Genomic DNA, 25,313 nt, shown 5'->3' with positions numbered 1-25,313 from the left:
TAAGCCTCCCTGGTGGTACCTAAACATTATCCCCCTCACCACAGCCTAACTCTCCCCCCACAGCCTAACCCTAACCCTCTCTGGGGATGCCTAAACCTAACACCCCCTCCCTTCAGCCTAAACCTAACCCCCTATCCCCTGCTGCCTAACCCTGACCAGCCTTTTTAGGGTACCTAAACCGAAACCTATCTCCCTCGCCCAGCAACCAAGCCCTAACTCTCCCCCCCCCCCCCCACAGCCTAACCCTAACCCTCCCCGGAGGTGCTTAATCCTACTCCTCCTCTCTGCAGTCTAAAAGTAACCCTCCCTCCCCCACATCCTCATCCTAACCCTCCCCAGGGGTGCATAAATTTAACTCCACCTCCCCACAGCCTAACCCTAACCCCTCTCCCTGCATCCTAACCCTAATCCTCCCCACACAGCCAAATTTTAAGCCTCCCTGGTGGTACCTAAACATTATCCCCCTCACCACAGCCTAACTCTCCCCCCACAGCCTAACCCTAACCCTCTCTGGGGGTGCCTAAACCTAACCCCCCTCCCTTCAGCCTAAACCTAACCCCCTATCCCCTGCAGCCTAACCCTGACCAGCCTTTTGGGGGTACCTAAACCTAACCCCACCTCCCCACAGCCTAAACCTATCTCTCTCGCCCAACAGCCAAGGCCTAACGCTCCCCCCCACAGCATTAACATAACACTCCCGTCCCCCCCCCCCGGATCCCTGATGTCAGGATGCTGGCACTGGGATTGTGATCCCAGTCGGTATGCCGGCCCGGCATTCCACGTAGTGTCGGGATTACAGCGTTGGTAACATAGTAACATAGTATCTAAGGTTGAAAAAAGACAATTGTCCATCGGTTTCAACCTATTTGTGGTCTCCTATGCACGATTATTTTTTATAAAATTTTGACTGAAGTTGCTGACTGCCGTTCCGATTAACCCCTCTTTTTATAATAACCATAGTGCGTGACTATGCCCCGAAACCCTGGATATCCTTATCCATTAGGAATTTATCTAACCCATTCTTAAAGGTGTTGACTGAGTTGGCCATTACAACTCCCTCAGGCAGGGAATTCCAAACACGTATCGTCCTTACTGTAAAAAAGCCATTACGCCGTATTGTGTGGAATCTCCTCTAACCTGAGCGAGTGTCCACGAGTTCTCTGTGTTGATCTAACCAAAAACAGGTCCTGCGCAAGTTCTGTATATTGTGCCCTTATATATTTGTAAATGTTGATCATGTCCCCTCTTAATCTCCTCTTTTCCAGTGTAAACATGCCTAGTCTTGCAAGCCTTTCCTCGTATTCCAGCGTCTCCATACCCTTAATTAGTTTGGTCGCCCGCCTTTGAACCTTTTCTAGCTCCAGGATATCCTTTTTGTAGTAAGGTGCCCAGAATTGTACACAGTATTCAAGGTGTGGCCTCACAAGTGATTTATATAACGGGAGTATAATACTCTCGTCCCTAGCATCAATTCCCCGTTTTTTGCATGCTAATATCTTATTAGCCTTCTTTGCTGCAGTCCTACTTTGGGTACTACTGCTTAGTTTGCTATCTATGAGGACACCTAAGTCCTTTTCCAGTACAGAATCCCCTAATTTTACCCCATTTAGTAGGTAGGTGTTATTTTTGTTCTTGTTACCACAGTGCATTACCTTACACTTGTCTGTATTGAAGCGCATTCTCCAATTCGCTGCCCAAGCTTCTAATTTAACTAAGTCATTCTGAAGCGACTCAGCATCCCCCTCTGCATTTATAACTTTACACAATTTGGTATCATCTGCAAAAATTGACATCATGCTCTCTAGACCTTCTGTTAGGTCGTTAATGAAAATATTGAACAATAGCGGTCCTAATACTGAGCCTTGCGGCACACCACTTAGCACTTCAGTCCAGGTTGAAAAAGATCCATTAACCACAACGCACTGCTCCCTATTATCTAACCAGTTTTTGACCCAAGTGCATATCGTGCTTCCTAGCCCTGATTCTTGTAGCTTGTAGATAAGTCTCATGTGTGGTACAGTATCGAACGCTTTGGCAAAATCTAAAAAGATTACATCCACCTCTTTACCCTGATCTAGGTTTCCGCTTACTGTTTCATAAAAGCCAAGTAAGTTGATTTGACAGGATCTGTCCTTCATAAACCCATGTTGATTCCTTTTAATGACCTTATTGACTTCAAGGAATGTTATGCACACCAGTGCCTGCAGGAAAGTACTGGTGTCAGGACTGTTATGCACTCCAGTGTCTGCAGGAATGTACTGGTGTCAGGACTGTTATGCACTCCAGTGTCTGCAGGAATGTACTGGTGTTTGAACTGTTATGCAAAACAGATGGACTCACAGACAAACTGGGGGATATGACATAATGTACACAGAAGGTGATAGGGTAACAAAATACACACAAAGTGAACAGAGAAGCCCAGAGGCTAAGGAACTGGGTATCTCCCTTGTATGAGAACTGCTCAGATGGAAAAGCAAGATGTTGTGTTTTAATACGTAGAGAACCCGAAATGCTGTTGCTAAGGGCAACAGCAAAACCCTAAAGGGTTACCAACGGGTGTGGCAGTAAACTCCTTGGTCAGAGATGGAATGATAGACACAAGGAGAATCTCCACAATCCTAATTCTCACTTGCAGTGCACAGGTTTTAGCTTACTGCCACTAAACTGACCCCTGACACCTAGCACAGTGAGACAGGATTAGACAGGCAAGTCTTAGAATACAGCCGCAAACTTGCTAAGTTCACAGAGTAGTAACAGAACCCCAGCAAGCTAAACGACTGACTCCAGTCTTACTGCTAGGTCTGGATTGGCAGAGTGTAATACCAAATCCCCAGGCCTATTTGCAGTAAGCAACAAACAAATACAAAGCTACACAGTACTGGCTAACTTTCATGAACTGACTAACCAACAAAGATTCAGCAGCATCTGCTTACCCTGAAAAGAGGCCTTATAAAGCAGGTGCTGTCCACGCCCCACTCAGACCTCACAGACTGTGAGCACAAAAACCAGCACCGGATCCCCTGCCGTGCACAGAGCCTATAACCACTGCACAGCAAAAGACCCGAACCGGAGTATAAGCTGCGCTCAGGTTACTCCACTAGCACTAGTCTCCCGGTTGCCATGACAACGTGGCAGCACAGGGCAGGAGACCCTAACAGTACCCCCCCTCTGACGAGGGGTCAAAGAACCCCTACCACCGGGTTTATCGGGGAACTGCGAGAAGAAAGAGCGTATCAGTCTGGGGGCATGAAGATCACAACTGCGCACCCACGACCGCTCCTCCGGGCCATACCCCTTCCAGTGCACCAAAAATGACAGCCGACCCCGAACCACCTTGGAGTCAAGAATCCTTTCAACAACAAACTCCCTCTGGCCACGTATCAGAAGAGGGGAAGGTCTTCCACTGGAAGAAGGATTACTAATCGCCCGTTTTAAAAGGGAACAATGAAATGTTTTATTGATACCCAAAGAACGGGGCAGATCTAACTGAAATGCTACCGGATTGATAACCCTGGTGATCTTATAAGGGCCGATGAACCTGGGCCCTAACTTATGAGATGGCTGTCTCAACTTCAAATTCTTGGTAGACAACCAGACGAAGTCTCCTAATTTGAAGCTGCAGGGTCTTTTCCGCTTATCAAAAACCCTTTTGGTCACTAATGACACAGACACAAGGGCTTTCTTCACTTTCCGCCAAATACCTCTAAGGACCGAAACCACAGAGGAACCACCAGGCGTGGAGTCCAGGGGGTCAATAGAATTGGCCTTAGGATGATGCCCATACACACAAAGGAAGGGAGAGATCCCTGTAGCAGAGTAAGCCGCGTTGTTATAGGCAAACTCCGCCATGGACAGATGAGCAACCCAGTCAGTCTGACACTTGGAGACATAACACCTGAGGAACTGCTCCAAGGACAGGTTCACCCTTTCAGTCTGCCCATTAGACTGCGGATGGTAGCCTGACGACAAGCTGACAGAAATCTGGAGATCGGAACAAAATGCCCTCCAGAATTTGGCCACAAACTGGGATCCGCGGTCAGAGACCACATCAAGTGGCAACCCGTGGAGACGCACAACATGCAGCATAAATAATTCAGACAGGCGTCTGGCTGATGGCAGCCCAACCAGTGGAACGAAGTGCGCCATCTTCGAAAACCTGTCAACGACAACCCAGATGGCTGTCATCCCCGAGGATTTGGGCAAGTCCACCACAAAATCCATTGAAATGTGGGTCCATGGCTTAGATGGGATAGAGAGTGGATGTAATGGGCCAACAGGAACCCCTCTAGGAGTCTTATTTCGGGCACAGATGTCACATGCCCGAACCCACTGATCCACATCCTTAGCCACCGAGGGCCACCACACCGCCCTAGATAGCAACTCCCGAGTTCTGGCAATACCCGGGTGACCTGCCGACTTCTTGGCATGGAATTCCAGGAACACTCGCTGTCTTAACCTAGGAGGCACAAACAAAAGACCTACCGGAAGGTCTGGAGGAGCCTGCTCCTGTGCTCTAAGGACTAATGATAAGAGGTCCTGGGTAATGCCCACTTTAATACATGATGGGGAAACAATGGGCAACGGCTCCTCGGTGGTCTCCTGGATTGGAGCAAAACTCCGCGAGAGCGCATCAGCCTTGATGTTTTTTGACCCAGGGCGATATGTTATCAAAAAATTAAAGCGAGCAAAAAACAAAGCCCATCGTGCCTGCCTGGCATTGAGACGCTTCGCTGACTCTAAATATGCCAGATTCTTATGGTCAGTGAGAATTGAGACCACAAACTTAGCCCCCTCAAGCCAGTGTCTCCACTCCTCGAGTGCATCCTTAATAGCCAACAATTCCCGGTTACCCACGTCATAATTCATCTCGGCAGGCGAAAATTTACGGGAAAAGTAAGCACAGGGATGAAGGCGATTATCAGACACTCCCATCTGAGAAAGCACTGCCCCAATACCCATCTCAGAGGCATCCACCTCCACCACAAAAGGACGCTCTGGATCTGGGTGTCGCAGCACCTTGGCCGAAACAAATGCCCTTTTGAGACGGGCAAAAGCCGCTTTAGCCTCACAAGACCAGTGAGCAACATCCGCCCCTTTCTTAGTGAGTGCCACCAAGGGCGCCACTATAGACGAAAATCCAGCGATAAATCGTCTATAAAAATTCGCAAAGCCCAGGAAACGCTGAAGCGCCTTCAAACTAGTGGGCTGCACCCAATCCAGGACTGCCTGTACCTTGGAACCCTCCATTTGGAAACCTTCTGGGGAGATAATATATCCTAGAAATGCGATTTGCTGAACTTCAAATTCGCACTTCTCCAGCTTCGCCCCAAGCCGGTGGTCTCTGAGTTTCTGGAGGACTAAGCGTACATGCTTCCGATGTTCCTCCAGGGAATGGGAGAAGATTAGGATGTCATCTAAGTATACAACTAAGAATCTATCCAAATATTCCCTGAGCACATCATTCATGAAATCCTGGAAGACTGCCGGGGCATTACAGAGCCCAAAAGGCATCACCAAATATTCATAATGCCCTGAGTGGGTATTTAAGGCAGTCTTCCATTCATCCCCCTCTCTTATTCGGATTAGATTGTACGCACCGCGTAGGTCAATCTTAGAAAAAATGGTGGCAGTACGAAGCTGGTCAAACAAGACCGAAATGAGAGGCAGTGGGTATGAGTTTTTAATCGTGATACGGTTCAATTCCCTGAAGTCGATGCAGGGTCGCAACGAACCGTCCTTTTTACCCACGAAGAAGAACCCCGACCCAACTGGAGACTGTGAAGGTCTGATAAATCCCTTAGCCAAGTTCTCCTGAATGTACTCTGCCATAGCCTGAGTCTCAGGACGTGACAGGGAGTACAACCTGCTCTTGGGAAGCTTAGCATTTGGCAACAAATCAATGGCACAGTCATAGGGGCGATGGGGAGGTAGTACCTCTGCAACTTTTTTGGAGAACACGTCCGCAAAATCTGCATAACACCCTGGCAATCCTGGCAAACTTAGCTGCGAGAGCCTGACTGGAAGGCTCAAGCAACTCCTGAAACAATCAGTACCCCAACTAAGAATCTCCCCAGAGACCCAGTCAAATTGAGGATTGTGGGCCCTTAACCAGGGTAACCCCAACACCAATGGGGCAAAAGTACAGACAGTCACATAAAAGGACAATTTTTCAGAGTGTGTGGCTCCAATAAACAAAGAAATCTGGCTAGTGCAAGAGGTAATTTTACCTTGGGATAATGGTTCCCCGTTTAACCCACAAATCACAATTTCCGATGCCAAGGGTACTAAGGGAACAGAGTGTTTCAGGGCGAATTGGCGGTCCATAAAAACCCCGTCGGCCCCACTGTCCACAAAGGCCTCAGTCTTGACAGTTTGACCGAGGATCTTCAAGGTCACCGGAATGATAAAAGTCTTCTTGGGAAATTCTGACTTCTGGCCTGACAGGATATTTCCCATCACCCTCAGGCCCTGAAGTTTTCCGGCTTTTCTGGGCATGATAACACCACATGACCTTTATTCCCACAGTACAAACACAACCCCTGCTGTCTCCTCCGCGTCTTCTCACGCGAGGAGAGGCGGGTAGCCCCAATCTGCATAGGCTCCTCAGAAAATTCCTCAGAGTCTGAGGTTCCCTTGGGAAGGAAGGAAATCTCAGTCTCCCTTTCAAGCCTACGCTCTCTCAGCCGTCTATCCACCCGGATGGATAACTGCATGAGCTGATCCAAGCTATCAGGCAAGGGATATTGTACCAGTTGGTCCTTTATGTGGTTAGAAAGACCTCTTCGGTACTGGTGTCTCAGGGCTGGGTCATTCCACTGGGTATCATGGGCCAACCTCCGAAACTCCGTACAGTAAACCTCAACTGGCCTTCGCCCTTGCTTAAGGATCGAAATCTGAGCCTCGGCTGAGGCCGTCTTGTCAGGGTCATCATACAACATGCCCAGTGCCGTAAAAAAAGTGTCAACACTTTTAAGCGACGGACAGTCAGGCTGCAACCCATATGCCCAGACCTGTGGGTCTCCTTGTAGCAAGGAAATCACTATGCCCACCCGCTGAATCTCCGACCCAGAAGACTGAGGCCTAAGCCGGAAGTATAGCTTGCAGCTCTCCTTGAAACAAAAGAACTGCGAGCGATCTCCAGAAAAACGATCCGGGAGATTTACTTTCGGCTCCTTAACCCCTGCAGGTGCTGCTGCTGCGGGAGCTCCGCCAGCAGCCTGGGAGGTGTGCATTTTAATGGACAAATCATTAAATTGTCGAGTCAGGACCTGCACCTGATCGACCACCTGTTGCAACGTATTTTGAGGGGTATGCTCCATATTCCCACAAAATTTCAACAGGAGTATTCGGCTGCTGAATATGTTATGCACACCAGTGCCTGCAGGAATGTACTGGTGTCAGGACTGTTATGCACTCCAGTGTCTGCAGGAATGTACTGGTGTCAGGACTGTTATGCACTCCAGTGTCTGCAGGAATGTACTGGTGTTTGAACTGTTATGCAAAACAGATGGACTCACAGACAAACTGGGGGATATGACATAATGTACACAGAAGGTGATAGGGTAACAAAATACACACAAAGTGAACAGAGAAGCCCAGAGGCTAAGGAACTGGGTATCTCCCTTGTATGAGAACTGCTCAGATGGAAAAGCAAGATGTTGTGTTTTAATACGTAGAGAACCCGAAATGCTGTTGCTAAGGGCAACAGCAAAACCCTAAAGGGTTACCAACGGGTGTGGCAGTAAACTCCTTGGTCAGAGATGGAATGATAGACACAAGGAGAATCTCCACAATCCTAATTCTCACTTGCAGTGCACAGGTTTTAGCTTACTGCCACTAAACTGACCCCTGACACCTAGCACAGTGAGACAGGATTAGACAGGCAAGTCTTAGAATACAGCCACAAACTTGCTAAGTTCACAGAGTAGTAACAGAACCCCAGCAAGCTAAACGACTGACTCCAGTCTTACTGCTAGGTCTGGATTGGCAGAGTGTAATACCAAATCCCCAGGCCTATTTGCAGTAAGCAACAAACAAATACAAAGCTACACAGTACTGGCTAACTTTCATGAACTGACTAACCAACAAAGATTCAGCAGCATCTGCTTACCCTGAAAAGAGGCCTTATAAAGCAGGTGCTGTCCACGCCCCACTCAGACCTCACAGACTGTGAGCACAAAAACCAGCACCGGATCCCCTGCCGTGCACAGAGCCTATAACCACTGCACAGCAAAAGACCCGAACCGGAGTATAAGCTGCGCTCAGGTTACTCCACTAGCACTAGTCTCCCGGTTGCCATGACAACGTGGCAGCACAGGGCAGGAGACCCTAACAAGGAACTTCTGAATACTATCTCTTAGAATACCTTCCAATACTTTCCCCACTATAGATGTAGGACTAACTGGTCTATAATTACCTGGTTCAGCTTTACTTCCCTTTTTGAATATAGGCACTACTTCCGCTATACGCCAGTCTTTGGGAACCATACCTGATATTACTGAATCATTAAAGATTTTGACTTCCTAGTTTAACTCTTGACTGCAGCCCTCTTCCCTGCAACCTGGCTATAGTACGCCACTTAGCATACCTCCTGTCAGGTAATGTCAAGGCTCAATGACATAGAATCTGAAATACAGTAGACATTGCTTACACTCCAGTCAGGTTGCTGGAATTTGTCTAAAAATGTCTAAAGTGTAAATTGTCGAACCGCTTGCTTTTGATCTTGTTGATTCTATCTAGCTGACAATCAGTATAGGAAAAGCTGTGCTGTCAGCTGCGCATTCAAATACTCAAAATGTTCATATCTCTAAGCGTTTGAAAATTAACAGTTAAAAAAAGTGCGTTATCCTGCATTGATAGGGACCTAATCATCTTCCTTTTCTTCTCATCCTTGTATGCTCATATATCTCACTCTGCAATCTGCTTACTTTAATCTGAACTCCTGCAAATGATCTTAATGCTGAATGTACAGTACTGTGCAAATGTTTTAGGCAGTTGTGGAAAAAATGCTGCAAAGTTAGAATTCTTTAAAAAATAAAAGTCTTAATATTTTATTTTTAGCAATTAACAGAAAGCAAAGTGAATGAACAGAATAGAACAGTACGATGCAGGGCCGGCGCTACCCGCTCAGCAGAGTCTGCAAAGCAGGGAGGCGCTGTGCAGGAGAGGCGCTCTCCCTGCTCTGCTACTCCGCTGTGTGCGCTGTTGCTGTCAGCTGCCGCTGCACCCGTTAGCAGCATGACAGCACAGCAGCGCCGGCTTGGGGCTCCTCTTCGGTCAGTTCATACTTCTCCCGTCACTTCCTCCCTCCCTCCCAGGAACGCACGCAGCGGAGGTATTCTCCCCCCTTCCATGCGCGCACACAGGCACACAGTGTAACAGACACACACACACACACCAACAGCCGGCAACTTCGTCCGCACAGGCTGTCTCTCCTCTGTCACTGTGCTTTATGTTCCTGCACGTGAGACCGTGATGTGAGTTAAAAAACATTCTCTCTTCACTGTGTTCTCTGTGCCCTCCCCCGCTACATGCTGCAGGGAGCGTGTTCAGGGCATCCCGTCTTTCTTAATACTGAGTTTAACTCTTTGAAATCCTTGATGTTTTCTTCAGTAATTGCTCATGAATGCTCCTGATGTGAGTGTACCCTTACAATTATTATTTTTTACCAGAGCGCTATATATCTCAATCATATGTCCCTGCACATGTGAAATATCAAAAAGTGCAAATGAATCAAAACTGAGATCTCTATTCTATAGTAATATTTAATATATATAGCATTTTTCTCTGTGCATGCTAATATTTCATTTAAACACAATAAGGGTCAATTATGAACATGAGAAAAACAGACACAAATGTCTGTTGTTTTGTGACTGCGTACTCCTATCTTGTTACATCCCCATATGCACACAGTATACGTTTAGGATCCCGGCTGCCAGAATACCGACGGCAGCATCCCGAAAGGATCAGGACCCTGACGGCGGACAGGGAGGGTTAGGGGATAGAAGAGGTAGGTCAGGATGCTGAATTCACCCATGTCAGGTTTGCCGCCATCGTGATGCTGCTGTCGGTCTAATGACTGCCGGCATCCCAACTGCCAGCATTTAATACTGACTCCATGCGCATGCAAGGATGATGGTGAGCTCAGTTTTCACATATCATGATGGACGAAGTGGGCTGAGTATATAAGCATACCTCCCAACATGACCCCCTCCAGTAGGGACAGAACGCTCTGCTTCTGGACTTTTCTCTTAACGTATGATTGCCATCACCTGTGCTGAAACACCTTTCTTATCCATTATCCTGTTCAACACAGGTGCCGGCAATCATACAGTAAGAGGGAAGTCCATGAGCAGAGCATTGTGTCCCTCCTGGAGAGGTCATATTGGGAGGAATGGTATAAAGGGCCCCATACACCTCTGCGACATGTCCCTCTGACATGTCACAGGCGATCACCCCGGCAGCCTCCCGGGGGGCAGGATCGTCCAAGATACATCGTATGCTGTCCTTTTGCATACGATATATCTTGGGGGATCCTGGCCGATCCCAGCCACTCCTGCGGGGTCGGACCAGATTGAATGTGCAGCACATTCAATCTGGAGGATCGGATCCGATGCTCACGGGAACGCGCATCAGATCAGATCGGAAACGCCTCCAAAATGCCCGATTGCATCCGATATATTGGGCAAATGCATTATTGTCCTAGTATATGGGGCCCTTAAGACAGGAATAGCAATATGCCTGGTTTTAATCACAAAGGCATTCGCACCACAGCATTGTGCATTTACACTCTAGTAAGTGAGCATTAATGGCAGTAACTAACAAAAAGAAAAACGTGGAGGAAATAGTATTCTTTACAGTGCAGTTCTGACCTTGGTTCTGCCTGAATGCTTATCTCTGCTCATTCCAAATTAAAATAACTATAATTTTAAATGTTTATTAGGAATAATACGCACCCCTTATTTTTTATTTTTTCCCCCCATGATTCAAAATTTGGAAACCCTCCTTTAATTATCCTGAATTTGCCCCTGTCCTCCCTTCCCCCCTGCACCTGTATGACAGACAGGCAGCAGCGGCAGGCTTTTTCATTCTTCAGCACTGCCCCCTCCTTCCCTTCTCTCCTGTGGACATTATGTGTAAGGGACACTACTACGGTAGGTATCATGTGTAAGAGGCACTAGTCCTTTGGACATTATGTCTATTAGGGGCACTACTACTGTGGGCATTATGTCTATAAGCGGCATTACTACTGTGGGCATTATGTGTAAGGGCCACTACTACTGTGGACATTTTGTGTAACGGCCTCTTTTACTGTAGACATTATGGGGGAAATTCAGACCAGATCGCTTGGCTGCGTTTTTTGCTGTCCTGCAATCAGATAGTCACCGCCTACAGGGGAGTGTATTTTCGCTGTGCAAGTCTCTGCGCAGCCCAGGACTTACTCTTCCAGTGCGACTGACTCCTGCTGATCAGGGCCAGAGCGGACGTCTGACACCCTCCCTCAAAACGCTCGAGCCCACTTGCGTTTTTCCGGACACTCCCTGAAAACGGTCAGTTGCCACCCACAAATGGCCTCTTCCTGTCAATTACCTTGTGAATGCCCGTGCGAATGGATCCTTCGCACCATCCCGTCACTGCATACCCTCCAACATTTTATACAGAAAAAGCGGTACAAATCCGAAAAGGGGGCGTGGCCGCGGGTAACCTTTTCCTATACTTTCAATGGAAGTTTGGAGAGCCAAAAATCGGTACAGACCATGAAAAAAAGGTACTGTACCTATTAAAAAGGTACAATTGGAGGGTATGTCACTGACCGTCAATGCCCGTTGTAGCCATCCGATGCGCCTGCGCAATGCGACTCAGACGCATGCGCAGTTCGGATCTGATCGCCCCCTGTGCGAAAATGCACAGCAGCGATCAGAACTTGGAATTACCCCCTATGTGCAGTGTTATGTAAGATTGTGCTTCTGTGTGGCGTAATTAGAATTGGGGATACTATTAATGGCCACGTCCCTTTCTTGTGAGACCACACTACTTTATGCGACGCGCGCCTTCAGCGTATGCTGTTCCTTTATTAAGTATGGGAGAGAGGGTGCAAATTTTTAGTTTGCAGGGAGGCGCCAGACACCCTAGCACTGGCCCTGGTACGATGATCACTCCCTCAATACTTACATCTTAGCTGTATTATGTCTTGAGAATGTGTGGTGCTCTGTTACCTGTACTCTATTTCTGTTATTTATTTACTTTTACTGTAATGCAATGTCCCCTGTACTGTCCTTTGTACGGCGCTGCGAAACACATGTGGCGCCTTATAAATAAAATGTAATAATAATAATAATAGAAATCTAACTCAAATAAACATTTGGTGTGACCACCCTTTGCCTTCAAAACAGTATAACCACATTTGTCTGAATCTAACCTAAGGGCCCTACACATTAATCGATCCGCCGATGAGCTGCTCGACGGCGGATACGGCCGACGGGCGATCCGGCGGCGGGGGGAGGGGGCGCAGTGACGGGGGAGTGAAGTTTCTTCACTCCCCCCGTCACCCAGCTCCATAGTGCAGGAAAATATGGACGAGATCATCCATAGTGGCCTGCATGCACAGCCGACAGGACACCAGCGATGAACGAGCGCGGGGCCGCGCATTGTTCATCGCTGGTAACTCCACACTCAAAGATATGAATGTTATCTTGTTCAATAATAAACGAGATCGTTCATATCTTTGAGGATTGTCGGCCAGTGTGTATGGCCTACTAGGCTGACCATATTATCCCTTTAACCTGGGACACTCATGAATTACACAGGATCTGTGGCTGGCTTACTACAAGCCTGCATTTCACCTGGTTTTAAGAAGCAACAGAACCTGTGTAATTCAGGTGTCCCAGGTTAAAGGGATAATATGGTCAGCCTATCTAAGCAAGCTTGGCTTACTAAGAACCAATTATAATGAATTAAGACATTGACACAAGATTGGATATACAATTCTAGTCCCAATATTCTAATGCTTTCCTGCCTTGCTGTACCTACCTGAAAGGCAAAATTAGGGCATAAACAGACAACAACAAAACACAATACACATAGCAATAACAACATACAGTACTGCATAGGGAAAATATAATGGAAAAGAGGATATACTTCCTGTGAGTTATCCATAAGAATGTAAACAGACTACGCTCCTGCCCCACCATTGACCAGAACAAAATCACTTCACCTGTCACAAAACAATCTTATCTATGCACAAAACTAGAAACTTAAAGGAGCTTGGGCCTAAAGGGCCCTCACAAGCCCTTTCTATTTTAAGGAAATATTTTTTCATAACACCCAGGTCTGGATCACTTAATGTTAATACTAGCTACAGTAATCCTCTGGCTTCTTGGATCCCTCATGTATAAAATCTTGACAAAAAATAAATTAATATATATATTACTTTTCCAAATTTCAGAGGATGATATGGCCAGTGTGCCCCATACATTTGTTAATTATTTATACTACAAAGTATATTGGTAACTAAGATTTTATTTAATAAATAACAGATTCATGACTACCCAAAGTTTTGAATAAACATATTTAAAATGCATATTATTCTATAAGTGTTTGTGTTCTTTTCATCTCATTATTATTATGGCTTTTAATGTACTTTATTTGTTATCTGTCCATTGGCCATTTCAGATTAATTGAACTATAGAGGTCCACAATTTAGTGGTTTCTTTGTACGGACACTTTTATACAATCACATAATTGCCTGTCACGCTTAATTGTCCCTTGGTCTAATTATTTACAATTTAATTACAGGTGGTATTTGCTGTTCCCTGAGGCATTAGATATTAACACCATTAACCAATCCATTAACTGCTTGCTACAAACAGGACCATATTTCCAGCAAACTTATTATCTGTCTGGGTTGCTCTAAAATCTCTTCCTGTCTGTCATAATGTTTGTGGTATTCACTGAAGGTATAGAGTGCTATAACATGTATTACCGAATATTTAAAGATAATTATAGCTAGAATACAAGTCATAAATACTCTATTAAGTTAATTTGGTGAGTGTAATACATTTTCATCTGTGTACAATGTCCTTTAAATACCTTAATGTAACCCTTCCTAATCATTAAATAGGATTCTGAAACACATGGACAAATGCTTCTTTAAATTCTGATAGAATCTGAATAATTTGTCTAAATATTCATGAATATTATAAACGTGTATACCAAGATAACTTTTATTTAGTTGTAGCTATTATAATATTTTGGAAATTTAGCAAAACTTGGAAACAGATAGTGGCGAGAGATAAAGTACCAGTCAATCAGCTTCTGACAGTTTACAGGTTGTGTTTGAAAAATTACAGTTAGGAGTTATGTGAGGCGTACTTTATCTTTTTCCACTTTATCTATCTCCAAGCTTTGATAAATCTTCCTTAAACCTTAAATGTCCACTTGCTGTAACTAACATTGGGCATTTTAAAGATGCTTTTAAAAAATAATCATGACAACTGATAAGAAAAGCTAAGTGGAAAACTTACTAATACCCCTTTTCCACCTCTGCAGCACGGGTCGCAGCCGGGAGCCTGACACGGCTGTGACCCGGGCTTCAGCCCCCTTTCCCACACCGCTCACCAACCCGGCATATTGCTGGGTTGGTGACGCTGCTGCTGACGTGGCAGGGGCGGCACTGGGAGATTACATGATCTCCCAGCGCCACCCTTCCATTCACTGTGAACGGGAGCCGTGTCGCCTCAATGCGGCTTCCGTTCACACCACACAGCTTAATGGGTTGAACACGTGTTCAACCCGACAAGCTACCTGGGTAGCATTCCCGGATCACTTGATCCCGGAATTTGCAGCGGGACCCTTTTCCACTAGGAAAAAACAAGGGTAAATGCGCGCCCCCGCGCATTTACACATTTTTTTTAAAAGCTAGTGGAAAAGAGATATAAGCAATGTATGTGGTTTGCAAGCCGACATATATTGCATGCAATTTTCAGAACCAAATTGCTGAATTTACTAGTCACTGGTTTGGAGGCTGAAAACGCAATGCATATCCCATATCGGAAAGGATCAGTATGAGTGGTTGATGAACAGGATGCCGGCGGTAAGTATACAGACAGCGGCATACCGTCCATAAAAATCCTGACGGCCCCCCAGGAATCCCCCTAATCCTCACCTTTTCCGTACCCTAACACTAACCCTCCCTTGTTGGTGTTTAACATTTTAGTCATGGTTCTGATAGGCAAAAGAATATACATTTTGGTTGAGCTATCTGGACTGTCAGAACAGGAGAAAAAAAGGTTAATATTTATTAGGGTTTGTAAGCTCTTTGGAGCAGGGCCCTTTTCCCTCCTGTTCTCACAGCTCTTTTCTCTCGCACTTCAATTACAGCTCTCTCCTACTCAGTGACTGTCTAAACCCACATCTTCTCTTACTCGTTACTGTTTATCTCTTCCACTGGCTACCTGCCCCTTGTAGTACGCTGATTACTCCTTTGCGTCCTTATGTCTCAGCTGTATTGTGTACTGAGAATTGTGGTGCTCATTGTTACCTATGCTCTGTTTTAGTTTTTCTGTTTCTATGTACCCTGTATTGTTCTAATGTGTGTCATTTGTACGGCGCTGCAAAACACTTGTGGCACCTTATAAATAAAATGTAATAATAATGATAACAACAACAACAGTTACTTATTATATATGAGGGCAATAATAATTTAATTAAGGAGGAAATACAGACAGTGGAACACCACTAAAAGCGTATAACCATGATCCATTATAATTGGATAGTGGGAATGCCTATCCTATTTAAACATGGCGCACCAGGTTCTTGGGCTACTCCGTAACTAAGTTATAGTCTAAATACACAATGGCACAGTTCAGGGATAAGTAATAATCAGATAATACCCTCTTGGCCTGCTCCATAACTAAGTTCTAGGCGAAATGCACAATGGCACATTTCAGGGATAAGTAATATTGTAATAGTAACCAATATTGTTTCTTTTTAGTTCTATAAATTGTTGCCTACTAACAGGGGAAGAAGGGGAGGGGTGGTAATCTCTATCCCCACAGCACATATTTTGCTGCTAATTTGCCAATGTGTTCACTATGAGACAAACACGTTAATTAACTGTACTCTTCTGTGCATGACATAAAACAAAGGCGCAACACTGTATACTTGCAACATTGTATCAAGTTTGAATCAAATACTTTTGACACTGTTGCAGGATAAGATGATACTGTTGTGACACCTTATCAAACAAATAATAATGACAAATAACTCTTTGTTACATTACATGTGCCCTTATGGAATGCTTTCATTTTGTTTCTAATTGATCTATTTTGGCACTGATTTTTTTAATGCCATCCTTTATTAAATTAAAGTTAAAGCCATAAATGTATTATCTGCACTATAATTAGGACCCTATAGACACCTATAGTGATGGATTTACTTCCTATTAATACAAACTAAGAAGAAACTCTCATAACTAATTACATATTTGATTGGGCTGCACCAGTCCTAAAACTGTTATGACTCTATTCTCCTTTCTCTATAATAAGACCGGCTATATATCCGGGCATTAATCAATATTTATAGATACCAAGAGAGGAAAACTTTTTTTTTATGGATTGAAACAATCCTAATTACTGCAGTATCATAAAAAGTCGTTTACTTCTAAGGGTTTATATCTTAACCCCTCATATACCCTAGAGTAATAAAGGATGACTATGTGTATGTTTATTATAGAGTTTAGTGGTAATCATAGCACTACTTTTATTTCAATAAAAAACATGCAGACTACATTTAAACATTTTGTGAAAAATATTTGTTATTGGATGTACAAACATGTGTTAACCTTATGGTATTGTCTATGTCAATAGATCTTTTATGTCAGGCATGTCCAAACTGCGGCCCTCCAGCTGTTGTGAAACTACATATCCCAGCATGCCCTGACACAGTTTTGCTGTCAGAGAATGCTAAAGCTGTATCAGGGCATGCTGGGATGTGTAGTTTCTCAACAGTTGGAGGGCCGCAGTTTGGACATGCCTGCTTTATGTGATATTACTAGTTATTGACATTCCAGCAATTACTATACTTACCTGCCATATGGTACTTTCTCAACAGTGTAGCTTTAAAATTATTTATAATAAAGAATATTAATAATGCCCTGTTTATTTTAAACACATTATTAATTTTATTCATACTCATTATTTTAATATTTTACCACTTTATGGGGCTTGGGGATCATTTTAAAAAGTGATAAGTAAAGTAATGTTTTAAATGTAAATTCCATCATTATTCGATCTGTGCATCTGTCGACTACCCCTTTTTCTGTGTTTTCACTAATGCGTTATGGCAGAACACACAAATACCTCTGCGGCAGGTTCTGGATATTTCTTTTTCAGATTCTATTACATTAGAGAAATTGGGTTAGACCTTGAGCAGCTTACGTTGCCAGGCTTGCGTCGGGCCTGGAATGGGAGATGAAGCAGTCTGTAAGAAGCTGGGTGGCTTAATGAAATTCCTGCACATGAACAGGAGCTGGATTATTGTGGACATTCTTAGAGAAGAGTAGGGGAGACTAAGAAGAAAGTGTAGGGACACAGGGCCTAATTCAGAGCTGATCGCAGCAGCACATTTTTTAGCAAATGGGCAAAACCATGTGCACAGCAGGTGGGGCAGCTATAACATTTGCAGAGAGAGCTACAGTAGATTTGGGTGTGTTATATTGTTTCTGTGCAGTGTAAATACTGGCTGCTTTATTTTTATACTGCAATTTATATTTTAGTTTGAACACACCCCACCCAAATCTAACTCTCTCTTCACATGTTATATCTGCACCCCCTGCAGTGCACATGGTTTTTTCCCATTAGCTAACAAATTTTCTACTGTGATCAAATCTGAATTAGGTCCATAGTGAGGCTTAGCCCTAAAAACTCGAGGACTGGACATCATGCTGGGAACGATAGGTTTGGATGCTGGACTGGGACCAGTAGTACTGTGGCTGGACACTGGGTTTGTACCAGTGGTTCTTTACACTGGGATAGGACTAGTTAACTGTGGCTGGAAACCAGGCTGGAACCCATGGTCCTGGGCACTGTACTGTGAACAGCAGTACTGTCGCTGAACAACAGATTATAACCAGTGGTTCTGGGTGCTATGCTGCTAGCAACGGTACTGTGACTGGACACTGCTCTGGTACTGGTGGTTTTGGATGCTTGGCTAGGACCAGTGGATCTGTGGCTGGACACCAGGCCAGAAACAGTGGTTTTGGACACTGTACTGGGAACAGTGGTACTGTGGCTGGACACAGAACTAGAACTGGTGGTTCTGGACACTGTGCTATTAACAGCTGTACTCTCGATGGATACCAGACTGGAACCAGTGGTTCGGGTGCTGTAATGGGAACAGCGGTACTGCAGCTGGACAACAGACTGGAACTAGTGGTTCTGGATGCTGTGCTGGGAACAACGGTACTGGAGATGGACACTGGGCTGGTACGGGTGGTTCTGGAAGCTGCTGGGAACAGGGGACTGCAGCTAGATGCCAGGCTGGTACTGGTGGTTGTGGATGCTTTGCTGGGAATAGCAGGACTGCAGTTGGACACCGGACTGGTACTGATGGCTCAGGATGATGTGCTGGCAACAACTGTACTGTGGCTGGAACTGGACATGCGCCTGAGGAAGATGTGGGCACTTCCACATTGAAATGCGTTGAGCCCCTAACAGACACACAATGCAGACCTTTGCGCATCTGGACTTTAATCCAGATTCACCATCGATCTGTAACATTGTGGCAAGGATATCTTGCCAGCATAGACTACATGGTTTATCATATTATCAAGTGGGTAATAATCTCATATGTGCTGGATATTATACTGGAACTGTGTGCTTGAATATACTTGTCTGCGTACACTGACTGTATCTTAAACCTTAAAGTGTTATATTTAACACTCATATACAGTGCACAAAGGGAATGGACATTTCCCATACCTAATTCCCTCTAATAGACCAGTCTAGGGAGTTTATATAGCTAACTGTGAGTTTTAGACAGTGTTTTAAATGCATGCAATGTTTATGCTTGATTAACATTGATCTTATTATTAAATAATAATCTGTTTTTTTTATGACCTAGCCACATTGTGCATATTTTTCATTTGTCAATTGTGGATTATATATCCTTAGTACTGCTCTCCTTTTCTTTATCTGGAACTTGACATGAAGCTGGCACTGGTGATCCTGGACACTGGTATGCTCTGTGTCCCGGCACCTCATTTAAAAAAAAAATTGGTTATGCCAATGGAGGGAAACCATCTGGGTCTCCCCCATCAATGGTAAAAGTATTCTACATCAGCCATAAACCATTGATGATTTTGAATCATCAATGGTCGATGGCCATCCTTGGAGACACCAGAGTTGCCAGCAATACTATTGTGCAGGAGCTGTTGGTGAAAGGGAGCTGCTGCAGTGGAGGAGGCAGCAGATAGAGCTGCAGCGGGAGATAGCATGTGATGGAAGCTTAGTAATCTGTGCTGGAGTCCTGTCAGCAGCCGGATTGATAAATGGAGGGGTCTGCATCTGAGGTCTTTGGAATGCTGTGTGACAACTTGCAGTAGATGAACTACTCTTATCCAGATTTTATTCAGGGTAGGGCTTTCACTCACTCAGCTGTGCAGGGAGCATAACGCTTTACACCAATACAAACAATAAATGCTGTATTAGATAAGCAAATAGCCCACTACTGTACATACTGAATATAGGGGAACATTTACTAAGCAGCGATAAGAATGGAAAAGTGAGCCAGTGGAGAAGTTGCCCATGGCAAACAATAAGCACTGGAGTAACATCTATAATTTGCATACTATAAAATGAAACAGAGCTGCTAATTGGTTGATGGGGCAACTTCTCTACTGGCTCACTTCTCTGCTATTATCACTGCTTAGTAATACCCCTTTTCCACTATAGCACGGGTCGCAGCCGTGTCGCCTGACACAGCTGTGACCCGTGCTACAGCCCCCTTTCAGACAGCGCTCACCACCCGGTATACTGCCGGGTTGGTGACGCTGCTAGTGACGTGGCAGGGGCGGCGCTGGGAGATCACATGATCTCCCAACGCCGCCCTCCCTATACACTGTAAACGGGAGCCGTGTCACCTCGACACGGCTCCCGTTCACACTAGACAGTTTACCGGGTTGAACACGTGTTCAACCCGGCAATCTACCAGGGTAGGATTCCCGAATCACTTGATCTGGGAATTTGCAGGGGGACCCTTTTCCACTAGGGAAAAACACGGGTAAATACGCACCCCCGCACATTTACCAGTGTTTTAAGGAGCTAGTGGAAAAGGGGTATAAATGTCCCCCATAGACTGGAATTCCCAAAAACTAACGTAGCTACTCATGTAGACAACATGTTTCATTAGTACACTGACCTACTTCCTCCATAGAAATTGCTGCTACTTATGTGGAAGAAATTTATAACAACCCATTTAAAAAAAATTCTAAAGGAAGTTCTTGTTTCTATCCTCCATGTCACTAAACCACCATCTTTAAACGTATAAAAAAAACTGTCAAAACAAGCAAAAAACCCAAAGTTGCAGTAAGGATACTAGACATAGAGGGTTATTCAGGTTTGTTAGCAAACAAAAAAAGCAAGCAAATGGGTAAAACAATGGGCTAGGGCAGAAGCCCAGGGCTATCCTCTGCATCTTTGGGCTGTGGATGCCAAGTTTATAGTCAGTCAATTGTGTGTAAAAATAAGAATTAATATTGCGCCTTACGGGTGGAACTACAGGTTCCAGTAAGTCTCACCTGCATGCTGGTACTTGGAAAACCACAAGTATAAATCAGTATAAATGTGACCAGTATACATGTGTCCCCCAGCTGTGGCTTTACTGCCTTGGCTAGGTGGAGCCTGGTTTTAAAAATACAGGGGACCCCTACATCCTTCACGCCCCCCCCCCCCCCCCATCATTTTGGAACCAGGACCAGTCCAAGAGCCCAAAGCCAGTTCTTTAAATACAGGGCACAATTTTCCCCCTGTATTTTTAAAACCAGGACCGGCTCAAAGAGGGCTGTTTATGCTTAGGAGGGGGGCCCTATGCAGTTGATTTTTATTTTATTTTAACTCTTTATTCAATTTTACACATACAAGTACTGCACGGATCTCACTGATCCGTGTAGACTTCATGTTCATCAATGTTTGGCTGCCAGCGAACCCAGCAGCCAAACACGAATGCATACACCATCGGAAAACACAAACCCAAAAAACAGAGAGTTTAGTAAATTACTAGGAATATTTTTCATAAAACCACCTGAGTATGTTTCTAACCAGCCGTGTTTAAACTAGAGATGTGCACTGGAATTTTTTGGGTTTTGTGTTTTGGTTTTGGATTCGGTTCCGCGGCCGTGTTTTGGATTCGGACACGTTTTGGCAAAACCTCCCTGAATATTTTTTGTCGGATTCGGGTGTGTTTTGGATTCGGGTGTTTTTTTTTTTAAAAAACCTCAAAAACTCAAAAAAAATCATAGAATTTGGGGGTAATTTTAATCCCATAGTATTATTAACCTCAATAACCATAATTTCCACTCATTTCCAGTCTATTCTGAACACCTCACACCTCACAATATTATTTTTAGTCCTAAAATTTGCCCCAAGGTCGCTGGATGACTAAGATAAGCGACCCAAGTGAGCGGCACAAACACATGGCCCATCTAGGAGTGGCACTGCAGTGTCAGACAGGATGGCACTTAAAAAAATTAGCCCCAAACATCACATGATGCAGAGATAAATAAAAAAAGAGGTGCAAGATGGAATTGTCCTTGGGCCCCCTCACCCACCCTTATGTTGTATAAACAGGACATGCACACTTTAACAAACCCACCATTTCAGCCACAGGGTCTGCCACACGACTGTGGCTGAAATGACTGGTTGGTTTCCGCCCCCACCAAAAAAGAAGCAATCAATCTCTCCTTGCACAAACTGGCTCTACAGAGGAAAGATGTCCATCTTCTCCTCATCGTCTGATTCATCACCCCTTTCACTGTGTACATCCTCCTCCTCACAGAGTATTAATTCGTCCCCACTGGAATCCACCATCTCAGGTCCCTGTGTACTTTCTGGAGGCAATTGCTGGTGAATGTCTCCACGGAGGAATTGATTATAATTCATTTTGATGAACATCATCTTCTCCACATTTTCTGGAAATAACCTCGTACGCCGATCGCTGACAAGGTGACCGGCTGCACTAAACACTCTTTCGGAGTACACACTGGAGGGGGGGGGGGGGGGGCAACTTAGGTAAAATAAAGCCAGTTTGTGCAAGGGCCTCCAAATTGCCTCTTTTTCATGCCAGTATACGTACGGACTGTCTGACGTGCCTACTTGGATGCTGTCACTCATATAATCCTCCACCATTCTTTCAATGGTGACAGAATCATATGCAGTGACAGTAGACGACATGTCAGTAATCATTGGCAGGTCCTTCAGTCCGGACCAGATGTCAGCACTCGCTCCAGATTGCCCTGCATCACCGCCAGTGGGTGTGCTCAAAATTCTTAGCCTTTTCCTCGCAGCCCCAGTTGCGGGAGAATGTGAAGGAGGAGCTGTTGATGGGTCACGTTTCGCTTGACTTGACAAGTGTCTCACCAGCAGGTCTTTGAACATCTGCATACTTGTGTCTGCCGGAAAGAGAGATACAACGTAGGCTTTAAACCTAGGATCGAGCACGGTGGCCAAAATGTAGTGCTCTGATTTCAACAGATTGACCACCCGTGAATCCTGGTTAAGCGAATTAAGGGCCACATCCACAAGTCCCACATGCCTAGCGGAATCGCTCCATTTTAGCTCCTCCTTCAATCTCTCCAGCTTCTTCTGCAAAAGCCTGATGAGGGGAATGACCTGACTCAGGCTGGAAGTGTCTGAACTGACTTCACATGTGGCAAGTTCAAAGGGTTGCAGAACCTTGCACAACGTTGAAATCATTCTCCACTGCGCATGAGTCAGGTGCATTCCCCCTCCTTTGCCTATATCGTAGGATGATGTATAGGCTTGAATGGCCTTTTGCTGCTCCTCCATCCTCTGAAGCGTATAGAGGGTTGAATTCCACCTCGTTACCACCTCTTGCTTCAGCTGATGGCGGGGCAGGTTCAGGAGTGTTTGCTGGTGCTCCAGTCTTCGGCACGCGGTGGCTGAATGCTGAAAGTGGCCCGCAATTCTTCAGGCCACCAACAGCATCGCTTGCACGCTCCTGTCATTTTTTAAATAATTCTGCACCACCAAATTCAATGTATGTGCAAAACATGGTACGTGCTGCAATTTTCCCACATGTAATGCACGCACAATATTGGTGGCATTGTCCGATGTCAAAAATCCCCAGGAGAGTCCAATTGGGGTAGCCATTCTGCGATGATGTTCCTCAGTTTCCGTAAGAGGTTGTCAGCTGTGTGCCTCTTGCCTAGGAACGAGTTGGCGTTTGCGAGATGCTGGAACTGGTGCCGACGCTGCTGTTCTTGCTGGGGGAGGCAATACATCTACCCAGTGGGCTGTCACAGTCATATAGTCCTGAGTCTGCCCTGCTCCACTTGTCCACATGTCCATGGTTAAGTGGACATTGGGTACAACTGCATTTTTTAGGACACTGGTGACTCTTTTTCTGACGTCTGTGTACATTCTCGGTATCGCTTGCCTAGAGAAGTGTAACCTGGATGGTATTTGGTACCGGGGACACACTACCTCAAGAAATTCTCTAATTCCCTGTGAATTACCAGTGGATACCGGACACACTTTTAACACTAACACAGCTGCCAAGGCCTGAGTTATCCGCTCTGCAGCAGGATGACTGCTGTGATATTTCATCTTCCTCGCAAAGGACTGTTGGACAGTCAATTGCTTACTGTAAGTAGTACAAGTGGTCTTCCGACTTCCCCTCTGGGATGACAATCGACTCCCAGCAGCAGCAACAGCAGCGCCAGCAGCAGTAGGCGTTACACTCAAGGATCCATCGGAGGAATCCCAGTTAGGAGAGGACTCGTCAGACTTGCCAGTGACATTGCCTGCAGGACTATTGGCGTTCCTGTCTAAGGAGGAAATTGACACTGAGGGAGTTGGTGGTGTGGTTTGCAGGAGCTTGGGTACAGGAGGAAGGGATTTAGTTGTCAGTGGACTGCTTCTGCTGTCACCCAAAGTTTTTGAACTTGTCAAATACTTCTGATGAATGCGCTCCAGGTGACGTATAAGGGAGGCTGTTCCTAGGTGGTTAACGTCCTTACCCCTACTTATTACAGCCTGACAAAGGCAACACATGGCTTGACACCTGTTGTCCGCATTTCTGTTAAAATAATTCCACACCGAAGAGGTGATTTTTTTTTGTAATTTGACCAGGCATGTCAATGGCCATATTCATCCCACGGATAGCAGGTGTCTCCCCGGGTGCCTGACTTAAACAAACCACCTCACCATCAGAATCCTCCTTGTCAATTTCCTCCTCAGCGCCAGCAACACCCATATTTTCATCCTGGTGTACTTCAACAGTGACATCTTCAATTTGACTATCAGGAACTGGACTGTGGGTGCTCCTTCCAGCACTTGCAGGTGGAGTGCAAATGGTGGAAGGCGCCACCTCTTCTCGTCCAGTGTTGGGAAGGTCAGGAATCGCAACCGACACAATTGGACTGTCCTTGGGGATTTATGATTTAGAAGAATGCACAGTTCTTTGCTGTGCTTTTGCCAGCTTAAGTCTTTTCATATTTTTAGCGGGAGGATGAGTGCTTCCATCCTCATGTGAAGCTGAACCACTAGCCATGAACATAGGCCAGGGCCTTAGCCGTTCCTTGCCACTCCGTGTCGTAAATGGCATATTGGCAAGTTTACGCTTCTCCTCAGACACTTTTAATTTAGATTTTTGGGTCATTTTACTGAACTTTTGTTTTTTGGATTTTACATGCTCTCTACTATGACATTGGGCATAGGCCTTGGCAGACAATGTTGATGGCATTTCATCGTCTCAGCCATGACTAGTGGCAGCAGCTTCAGCACGAGGTGGAAGTGGATCTTGATCTCTCCCTATTTTACCCTCCACATTTTTGTTCTCCATTTGTTAATGTGTGGAATTATATGCCAGTAATATATCAATAGCAATGGCCTCCTGTTCTGTACTATATGTATACTACTGGTCACCAAAATGTTGACCTGTCCTACTATATACTGCTCACCATAATGTAGCACAGAGGTAGTATACTTGACACAGAGCTGCAAGATACAGGAATGGCCTACTGTACTGTACTATATGTATACTGCTGGTCACCAAAATGCTGCACTGTCCTACTATAT

This window comes from Pseudophryne corroboree, chromosome 4 (genome assembly GCF_028390025.1).
Source record: "Pseudophryne corroboree isolate aPseCor3 chromosome 4, aPseCor3.hap2, whole genome shotgun sequence".
NCBI lineage: Eukaryota > Metazoa > Chordata > Amphibia > Anura > Myobatrachidae > Pseudophryne > Pseudophryne corroboree.
Note: the sequence above shows the minus strand (reverse complement) of the source record.